Source organism: Ailuropoda melanoleuca, chromosome 15 (genome assembly GCF_002007445.2).
Source record: "Ailuropoda melanoleuca isolate Jingjing chromosome 15, ASM200744v2, whole genome shotgun sequence".
Classification (NCBI taxonomy): Eukaryota; Metazoa; Chordata; class Mammalia; order Carnivora; family Ursidae; genus Ailuropoda; species Ailuropoda melanoleuca.
In genome coordinates this window covers 32867130-32877752 of record NC_048232.1, presented here as the reverse complement: position 1 = coordinate 32877752, position 10623 = coordinate 32867130, and the positions used below count along the sequence as shown (strand labels likewise).

General features: G+C 36.6%; 1 pseudogene; it reads right to left on the bottom strand.

Moving 5' to 3' along the window:
• Positions 1–3453: 3453 nt before the first annotated feature.
• Positions 3454–4399, bottom strand: LOC100484060 (annotated as a pseudogene).
• Positions 4400–10623: the final 6224 nt, after the last annotated feature.

Sequence of the window (10623 nt, the reverse complement as noted above, 5' to 3'; positions counted from 1 at the left end):
CGTAGTGAAGAGAAGGGCCATATGCACCCCAATGTTCATACCAGCATTGTCCACAATATCTAAATCGTGGAAGGAGCTGAGATGCCCCTCAACAGATGAGTGGATTAAGAAGCTGTGGTCCATTTATACAATGGAATATTACTCAGCTATTCAGAAAGAATGAATTCTCAACATTTCCTGGAACATTGATGGCACTGGAGCAGATAATGCTAAGTGAAATAAGTCAAGCAGAGAAAGACAATTATATGATTTCTCTCATCTATGGAACATAAGAACTAGGATGATCGGTAGGCGAAGAAAGGGATAAAGAAAGGGGGGGTAATCAGAACGCTGAATAAATCATGGGAGACTATGGACTATGAGAAACAAACTGAGGACTTCAGAGGAGAGGGGGTGGGGGAATGGGATAGACTGGGTTTGGGTGGTAAGGAGGGCATGTATTGCATGGTACACTGGGTGTTAGACGCAACTAATGGAGCATCGAACTTTACATCGGGATCCGGGGATGTACTGTATGTTGACTAACATAATATAATAAAAAAATCATTTAAAAAAAAAAGAGAAGAAAAGCAAAATGAAAGAAAAAAAAGAAAGAAGTGGGAATGGATCAATGAACCACTACCTCACACATAGGACAATACATAGAACTGAACTGTGTTGAATTTATAACTGATATGCATTAAAATAGGCATTGAAAATATTTATCCAAGATATTTCCATAGAGATAGTGGAACTGATTTTCTCCTTATGAAAATTCAATTTTTTTGCCATTAGTTTTGTATCCAAATAGTGATTCTTTTCATATTTCATTCAGAGCTTTTATTGATTACCAGGCACTGACTATAAAATTATCTCATTTTTTCAAACAAGCAGACAATAGAAAACCCTCTGAGGTCAGTGCTATTATTATTCAGGTAAAGAAAGAGTCTGAGACAGAAAGAAGTTAAAGTGTCTGGTGTCCACCACTTGTGTATTTGTGAGCGATGCAATCTTTACTGACTTACTTACAGGAAAAGGGAATGAATTTCTATCTCACAAAGAACTGCACTTTATAAAATATCCTATTAGACATGTTTCTTCTCCATTTCTTTTCTCAAATACCTAGATGCTGGATGGTCTCTTTCCTCCATGATCACTCTTTCACCCTCTAACTTTCTACCTTTACTGTTTTATTCCTAGTTCCTAACAGCTCTCTAGCTTTTCTCTAGGCCTCCAAATAATTTACTTTAAATGGAGACTGATTACATCCGTTACCTTCTTATCCACAAGCTAGTAGGACATCTGCTTTTTTATAATGTGTCAATTATCTCCATGTATTCTGAGTTTGATGAGTGACTATGTTTTAGGTCAATGAAACATCATTCAATCTACCAGGTTTCACTCACTTCAGAGAGGGGAGGATGGACTTTAATTACAAATAATGGTTTCCTGTAACATGTTCAAAATAAAAAAGTAGAATTTATTAAATCACATGGTTAAGGGATCCAAAGATTTTAAGGCTTTCCCCAAAACTAGAACTGGCATCATATTACTGAATAATTCCAGTACATATTACTAATTTTTTTCAGTGACATATTATCACCCTTTATAGGTAAGCCCCTCTACAAGATGTCTGGTTAGGCTCCCATTAACTGACTACCATCATTTAATTGAGCTATTATCCTATAAGCTGAATTTCTAATCTCAGAAGTATGTTGATTGACAGGTAATATTGGACCTCATATATCACTAGGTGTAGCCCAAATAGTTACAAGAATTTTTCTGTGTGAAAAAAATGAGGATTTGCATCATGGGAATTCCTAGCATTAGGAAGCTCCATATGCAAACTAACAAGAAGTGTTCTCATTAACTTCATGAAAAGTCAATACACATCAAATAAGTTGATTTTTACATAGTTGTCAAAAGGCTAATGTAAAATAAAAGAGGAAAATGAACACCAAATGCCTTAGAAAATATTCAATTATTTCTTTGCCATACAAAATGTCTAGTTATGATGGAATGCACACTTTATTTGAACACTGTTTTAAAAGCTACCTCAGTGTTATATACATTATTATACATGTTTATGTTGGGTAAAATATTTAGTCAGTGCTCTGATATCTAGGACACTGGAACCATTCTGACTTATTCAACTTATTTATTTATTCAAAAAATATTTCTCGAATACTACTACATGGCAGATGAAGGTTCTAAGTGAGGAGGATTAGTGACTTCTGGTAAATGTCTAATGACTGCGTCTCAGAGGGTGGAGGTGAGGGGCTGATGTGTAAGTGCTGATCCTGTCCTAAGATGTGAGGTCCTCACATGGCAGGTTTCAAGCTACTGATGTGGGCTTTCTGAATGCAGAATTGGGAAGACACAAGCACCAGTGGCTCTCAGGAACAGTGTGGGCAGGCCCTGCACCCTGCTGCTGGGACCACAGCATTTGTCTGCAGAGAGACAGAGATCCCTTCTCTCCCAGGGTGAGGGATGTGCCAGAATACAGACAATAAGCAATGAGCATGATTGTTTTGTAAATTATAGGGTCTTTTATAAATTAACAACTATTTTGTAAAGGAAGAGAAAACTGAAAAACCTTGGAAGTGGGGAGCTACTATAATTTTATGTGGTGTCATTGGGGGAGGCCTTATTGAGGTGACGTGGATATCTGGGACAGGAGTGTGTCGGGTTCAAGAACCATCTCATGTAAATGCACTAAGGCCTTAGGAGGAAAATCATGTTCTTTGCAAAGAAAGATTTATTTGTTTCTTCCTTTCCAGTGCTACTAAATGTGCTTGTCCTGCTACTGCCCTGGCTAGAACCTCCAGTGTAGCACTGAATAAATGCAATGATAGTGAGCTTGTAACTGATTTTGTTAAAATGATTTTTCTGTGAACAAAGTATATTATGAAAAAAAAAAGGTTTAGCATCAGTTGCACTTAAAGGAATTGTATGTGTAAGCTATTATATCAAAACAGCCAGAAAAATTAAGAGATTGTTACAACTCTTAGCCATGACTATGTTTATGGTCTTGTATAGTAAACTAAAAATAATGTTAAACATGACTTAATATTTCCTGAATTTTTAGAAAGTGTGTTTCCTGATGAAATCTGAAAACAGTTTCTCTCTTATGCTCTTGTTGTGTCTTTTTTCATCTCTTAATTTTCTAGGTATTATTGTGGAAAAATTGGAATTTAAAAATATTTAAAAGAAAGAAATGAGGCTAGTCTAATAGTTACAGGTGGAAAGACTAGCTCAAAGGAAGGGAAATGCATGAGAAAAGTATTGGAATTTAAATTGAAAAAAAATATTCAAATATCCTCAGTATACTGCTGGCAATGGAGATATAAGCAATGAAATAAAAGTCTAGTGAGACTATGTGGATATTCATAGACTTTTGAGGGGCCCTGTTTTTTGTTTACTGGTTCTTCATTATGCCTCTAATTTATGACAACACTTTTATTTATTTTTTTTTCATTTGCTTGAGAAATATACAATCTTCCTTGCCCTGTCCATGAAGGCTCCCTTGACTTGCTGGTTCCTTATGCTGTAAATAAAGGGGTTCAGCATGGGGGCTACTGAGGTGTTCAGCACAGCAACTCCCTTGTTCAGAGACAATCTGTCTTTTGCTGCTGGATTAATGTACGTGAAGATGCAGCTGCCATAGGAGATGGAGATGACAATCATGTGGGATGAACATGTGCAAAAGGCCTTTGTCCTCTGACTAGCAGAAGGAAGCCTCACCATCGTTCTGATGATATATATGTAGGACAAAATTATTAATGCCAACGTGAACAGAAGAGTAAACACAGCACAGGAAAATCCCACTACCTCTAGGAATTTTGTGTCTGAACAAGAAAGGTGTAGTAAGGGGAAATAATCACAGGTGAAATGGTCTATAACATTGGACTTACAGTAATCAAGCTGTATGAATAGCATGAGTAATGGGAATACGATTAAGAATGAAATCAGCCAAGAAGCAAAGACAAGGAGTATGCAGACTCTGGGATTCATGATGGTCATGTAATGCAGAGGTTTGCAGATGGCAATGTAACGGTCATAGGACATGGCAGCCAGAAGGCAAAATTCAGTGACTCCCAAGAGAATGAAAAAAAAAAAAAAGAACTGAGCCATGCAATCGTTAAAGGAAATGGTTTTATGTCCTGTAATCAGGGTGCCCAGGAACTTGGGTATGCTGACAGTTGTGAATGAAACCTCTAGCAAGGAGAAAGTTTCTGAGGAAGAAATACATGGGGGTCTGGAGGTGAGGATCCAGCAGGGTAAGTGTGATAATGGTCAGGTTCCCCGTGATGCTGAGCATGTAGGTGATGAACAGAAAGACAAAGATCACCCCCTGAAGCTGTGGGTCATCTGACAAGCCCAGGAGGATGAACTCTGTTACTTCTGTGTGGTTTCTCATTTTTTTTCTTCTCTTTTATGATCTAGAGGGGAAATCAGACAAACAAACAAAAACAAGCAGATTGTAGAAAAGAGGATTATCCGTGGACAGTTCTGGAATTTTTCTCTGAAAATAAACGTATTATGCCCTACTGATTTAATTTAAGAGATCTTTAAGACAACTTAATAAAAGTAGATAACATGTTTTAAAGTAGTTTTTACCATCTGTTGCACTCTGTGTTTTATGTAGAACGTTTCTCCATAAAATCCTTGTTTCACAGATAGGAAACTGAATCTAAAAAGAGTTTTAAAAATATTATCCAAATCATGTACCCAGATGAGAAGAACAGGGTTTTTAATTAGGTTTCTTTGCGTGTTTGATACCTGGAATAGAAATGCTGCCTATTGATACAAATGTACCCCTTTCAAAGGTCCCCTTCTCAGTGGGAAACTACTTGCCTTTTTCCAACCACAATAAAAGTCTCATTTCCTCATTTCCCTCACCTAATTTCCTGTATTATTACTTACTGTGCTAGTGTAATATAGAAAAGACAGATATGTCAGAAAAAAGGTCACTTAAATGGAGACGTCTCCAAAATTTGAAAGTCACTGAAGTTAAATCTTTAACAATGTCACAGATTTCTATGTTTTCATTCTGGCTCCAGTTCTCCTTTCAACCACCTATTCCTTTTTTTTTTATTTTTTTATTTTTTAAAGATTTTTTTTTTTTATTTATTCAACAGAGATAGAGACAGCCAGCGAGAGAGGGAATACAAGCAGGGGGAGAGAGAGAGGAAGAAGCAGGCTCATAGCAGAGGAGCCTGACGTGGGGCTCGATCCCATAACGCCGGGATCACGCCCTGAGCCGAAGGCAGACGCTTAACCGCTGTGCCACCCAGGCGCCCCTCAACCACCTATTCCTGATCTCAAGCCACAGACAATGAATTCATTGACATAATGTCCTCAGATACTACAGAGTACAGAATATGAAAAGCCAGAGCAGAAATTTAGTAGATTGGATCTACATATTGCATGGGCTAAAGAAGCAAAATTGTATGAATATCTAAAATAAATATTGTCTTCTACAGAACAGTTTTGCCTTCAAAGTTTTTTCCATCTAAATGTTGTTAGTGTATTCTCTCTATATATGTATTCTACTTTCTGTCCCCGATTATATTTTTACATGTTTCCTTTTATTTACATCAGCATTCATTGATAGAAGCTCTATTTTGTCAACATCCTGGAGTAATCAGTGAATCAGTACATGAAATCCCTTTATTTTCTCTTCCTGAATCATCATCATCATCATCATCATCATCATCACAACAGCAGCCACAGCAACAACAGCAATGCATTTTAAAGTGAAGCTAAAAGTTCCCTCAATAAATTGAACCAGTCCATTATCTAATCCCTTATTCTGTGTATTCTCACTAAATAGTACAATTTTCAGTTTAGTGTCATGAGAGAAGTTTTGTAATAGGATATTTAGTTTAAAGATGTAGATTATTGGTATAGAATGCATCATAATACTGTGAAATTTCTTGCTCTTTTTTCCCCTTATATGCCTGAGTTCTCTTTTCACTCATGTCACTGTTGAGCAAAAAATATTGCTGTTGATTATTTAAGGCAAATTCCAACTGAGATGGAGAGTGCTAATGTTACTGGGAAAGCATGTGAGATTCACAAGAAATGAACATTTTTTTTTGTTATTTCTCAGAGACTGGAGGAAACAGTATGAACTTACAAGAGAAACAGACATCACAATGATACATTTTGTAAGCAAAATTAAGGCAATTCAAGTGTGTGATGGATATTTCAGTCATAAAAGTCATTGGTCTCAATGAACAATCCTCTATAATTAACAACTGTGTATAGACTCTGATCTCTCAACCATTTCTGTGATGTTTTCAGTAGAGAAATGAAACATATACCTGTGACTTGAAGATATAATTTTAGGCTTTCCTTCCTAACTACTCATCTACATTTCTTTTTCCCAGTCACATGTAAGTTATGGTCTCAAGTTTAATATGCCTTCTGCTCCTTTTTTGTTTCAGTGAATTCTAACCTGTGAAGTCTTATTGTTGAATTACCTGTGTGGCTCATTGGAAGTAAAATTTAATCTATTTAATGAACAAATACTTGCTAGTGTGTTAAATGCAATAACTGATATGTGAATGAAATAATAAGCAGTAACCAGTTATTTTATTTATTTAAATAAATGACTTTTAGGACACTTCTGCCATTTCATATGAATTTTAAGGATGGCCTTGTTGAGAAAAGAACAGTATCATCCCCTAAATTGTCCAATTTAAAAGTGCAACAATTTAAAAAGGCCTATTAAGGATTAAGAAATTGCTTTTCCTTCTTATCTCTTTTCATAATTAGAGTAGTGGTATGAAGCTCCCTAAATTCCACAATATAATCGGAAACTAACTTTATCATCCTGCATTCTCTATGTGTGCTGAAATCTCTCTTCTTAAGTTCAAAGTCCTAAAAAAGTTGTGAACACATATATCCTTAAGGCAGTGTGCACCCACACCATTAGTACACAATTTTCCAATTCTCTATCTTTTTCTCTCATTGACACTCTTTTTCTCAGTGTCAAGTCTATATGCCAGGCTACTTTTCAGAGAAGAGAGCAAGATTGTGGTTTAATTTGATATCTTGATTAATTGTTTCATTTATACCAAGTACTATTTTTTTTTCTAGAATGATTCATTCCATCTTTGATGAAAAAATGTTTATTGACATTTAATCTCATGTAAGAACTTTATGGGATTGAATGTAAAAAAGTCTCATAAGAATCAATGTAGATTTTTTTTCAGATGATTACTTTAACAATGCCTTAGAGCATTGCCAAAATTAGTTTGGAATGCAGTTTACCTGAGAACTCTGAAAAAAAGAAATGACCTTGCTTTTTTTTTCTAAAGGAAAGGGGAAGTTTGAATCCCAAGTCAGGCAGACCAAACATTATGAAATAGGAATAATGAAGGAAAAGCAGTAATCACCTAAATCACTTTGCAATCTGTAGGTTTTCATAGAGATGTTCTACTGATATCCTGATTATCTCAGTTTATTAACTAAGTATCTACATTCACAGATAGTTTTCAACTAAAAAAAAGAAAAAGAATTCTTATAAAATGTATGGCATCAAACTTAATTTATAATTGTGGTATTATTGGGGCAACTTGTGGGCTTTGCATTCAAAGAGAAATCGATTAAAAATGCAACTTAGGGGCGCCTGGGTGGCGCAGTAGGTTGAGTCTGACTCTTGGTTTTGGCTCTGGTCCTGATCTCAGAGATGTGAGATTGAGCCCTTCCTCGGACACTGCATTCAGCGCATGGAGTCTGAAATTGTCTCTCTTGCTCCCTCTACCCCTCCCCGCCATGCTTTACCCCTCTCTCTAGAGTCTCTAAAGAAATCTTTTTTTTTTTTAAGATTTTATTTATTTATTTGACGGAGAGAGAGACAGCCAGCAAGAGAGGGAACACAAGCAGGGGGAGCGGGAGAGGAAGTAGCAGACTTCCAGCAGAGGAGCCTGATGTGGGACTCCATTCCAGAATGCCCGGATCACGCCCTGAGCCAAAGGCAGATGCTCTAAATAAATCTTTTTAAAAAAACTGCAATTTAGCCACATGATAGTATAGTGAGTTTGGACAAGTTTCTTAATCTCTCTTACTTTTAGTGTTTTATTTTAATTTTGAAATGAAAATAATATATCATGGAATTAGGGCTAATTTAATTACAAGTAAAATTGAATTGTACAACAATGTTGTAGCATGTATTCCTAGACAGCAGTTACTGTTATCCTATTACTAAAAATAAAAATCAATGATCATGTTTGAGGAATACAGCCCCACTGCAAAATAACAAAAACCATTTTTGTGCTCACTCATTTGAGAGACAGTGCTAACGCTGTATGCTCTTATCTCATTTACTCTTTTTTGATAGCCCTATGTTAATTTGAAAAACTGACAATGAGACAGGCTAAATGACATAAACAAGATCGAACAGCTACTAAATAGTAGAACTGAAATACTAATCTCTCTGTCTATGGCCATACCACCCTGAACGCACCTGATCTCATCTGAAATACTAATCTCTTTCTGCCAGGAAATGGAGCATGGGCTACCTAGTAAACCTATATTCAATGAGGGAACCAAAATCAAAGAAAATAATTTTCCAAAAATTAACAAAGGAATAAATTATTATGACAAACAGGAAATGTAACATGCTCATTTTCATAACACTAGATCTATATGGAAAGAAATAACAACTTCAAATTATTCTACATGATCCGATGAAAAGTCGAGTTAAGAATAAATGAGTTAGTGCTAAGAAAAGGAAATTTATCATTGGTTTCAGTTTTATAATCTTACCTCTATTTGTCATGCAAATGTACTGCATCAGCTGGTTGAAATGATACAAAAAGCACGTTGACAACAATTTCAGTTTTAGGTTAAGAGATTTAGTATTTCTAAAAATCACTCTCAATACATTTCCAGTTACTTTATTTCTATAGCTAATATTCTATTACACATTTTCCATTGCAGCTATGGGAGCAAAAGTAGTGAGGAGAAGTTAGATTTGGAGTTACTTTGGGCCTTTCTGGACCAAGATTCTATATGGATTTTCCCCTGCATAAAACACATGTTTTATTTACCATATATGCCCATGTCTCACAGCAAATACTCCAGTGAATCAAATGTGCCAAGAAAGGCCTTGAGGAGGGGCGCCTGGGTGGCAGCGTTGTTGGGCGTCTGCCTTCAGCTCAGGGCATGATCCCGGCGTTATAGGATTGAGCCCCACATCAGGCTCCTCTGCTATGAGCCTGCTTCTTCCTCTCCCACTCCCCCTGGTTGTGTTCCCTCTCTTGCTGTCTCTATTTCTGTCAAAAAAAAAAAGAAGAAGAAAGAAAGGCCTTGAGGAAAGTACGCTAAGGACTATACAAATGTTGGGGGCACCTAGGTGGCGCAGTTGTTAAGCATCTGCCTTCAGCTCAGGGCATGATCCCGGCGTTATGGGATCGAGCCCCACATAGGCTCCTCTGCTATGAACCTGCGTCTTCCTCTCCCACTCCCCCTGCTTGTGTTCCCTCCCTCGCTGGCTGTCTTTCTCTGTCAAATAAATAAATAAAATCTTAAAAAAAAACAAATGTTATCAATATTTGCACCAATATGGGAACAGGAAACTTTTGAGAAAACTCCCAAAGAGATAGAAAGGGCATAAGAAGTAACCCAGAAGCATTTGGAATATTTTGCATACACTCTAAATGAGAAAATAACTAAATGTGCAAAGCTTCTGGGAGAGGTTTCCTGAATTTCCTAAATCAGGATTTCTCTCAAGAATGGATGCCCCCACTTTTTTTCTTGCTGAGTAAAAAAAGATTTACATTCCCACACTGCCCAAAAGAAAACAAATTCATTATAAAGTTCAAGATGGTGAATACTGGGACAACTTAATTTTATATGAAAAGATTACATTTTTAACATATATTAAAATGTCTCCATAAAAGTGGCTCTCCAAGCTAGTAGGTATTAAGTAAGTTATTCAAAAACACCAAATACAGAACAACAAAAAGACTGGGATAGAGTTCAGTGCTCAGTGATTTCCCGTTGAAAGGCATGAAAAACTCTGGATTAAATATTCATTGAACTCTTCAGTCTTTCCCAAGAATCACTTGAAGTCATTGTCCTATCAAACTAATGGTGCTAATACTGGAGAAGCATCTACTACCTAGAAGGTCCCTTTCCATTTGAAAGATGTGCTGGGTTTAACCCCATAATTAATGGAAGCACAAAATCTAGGAACTTGGCAGGAATTTATAATTCCGATTTCTTTCTGTCTCATTTTAGAAATGACAAAAAAAAGATGTCTGTGGACTCGTTTGCTATTTTTCTTCTTTCAACAAATATCTTTTGAGGACCTGGTATCTTTAAATAGTATACAAAGCACTGCAGATAAAATAGAATCAAAATAGATATGATTCCCGCTGTCATGAAATTACCAAAGATCGAGGGCAAGCCAATGAGAGAAAAAGACTTGAACAATATCACACAATAACAGGCAAATTTGTGAGGCACATGGGTGGCTCAGTTGGTTAGTGTTTGATTCTTAACTTCAGTTCAGGTCATGCTCTCGGGGTCCTAAGATTGATTCCTACCTCAGGGTCTGAGCTCAGCCCAGAGTCTGCTTGGGATTCATTCTCCCTCTTCTCTGCCCCTCCCCCTGCTCATGCTTTCTCT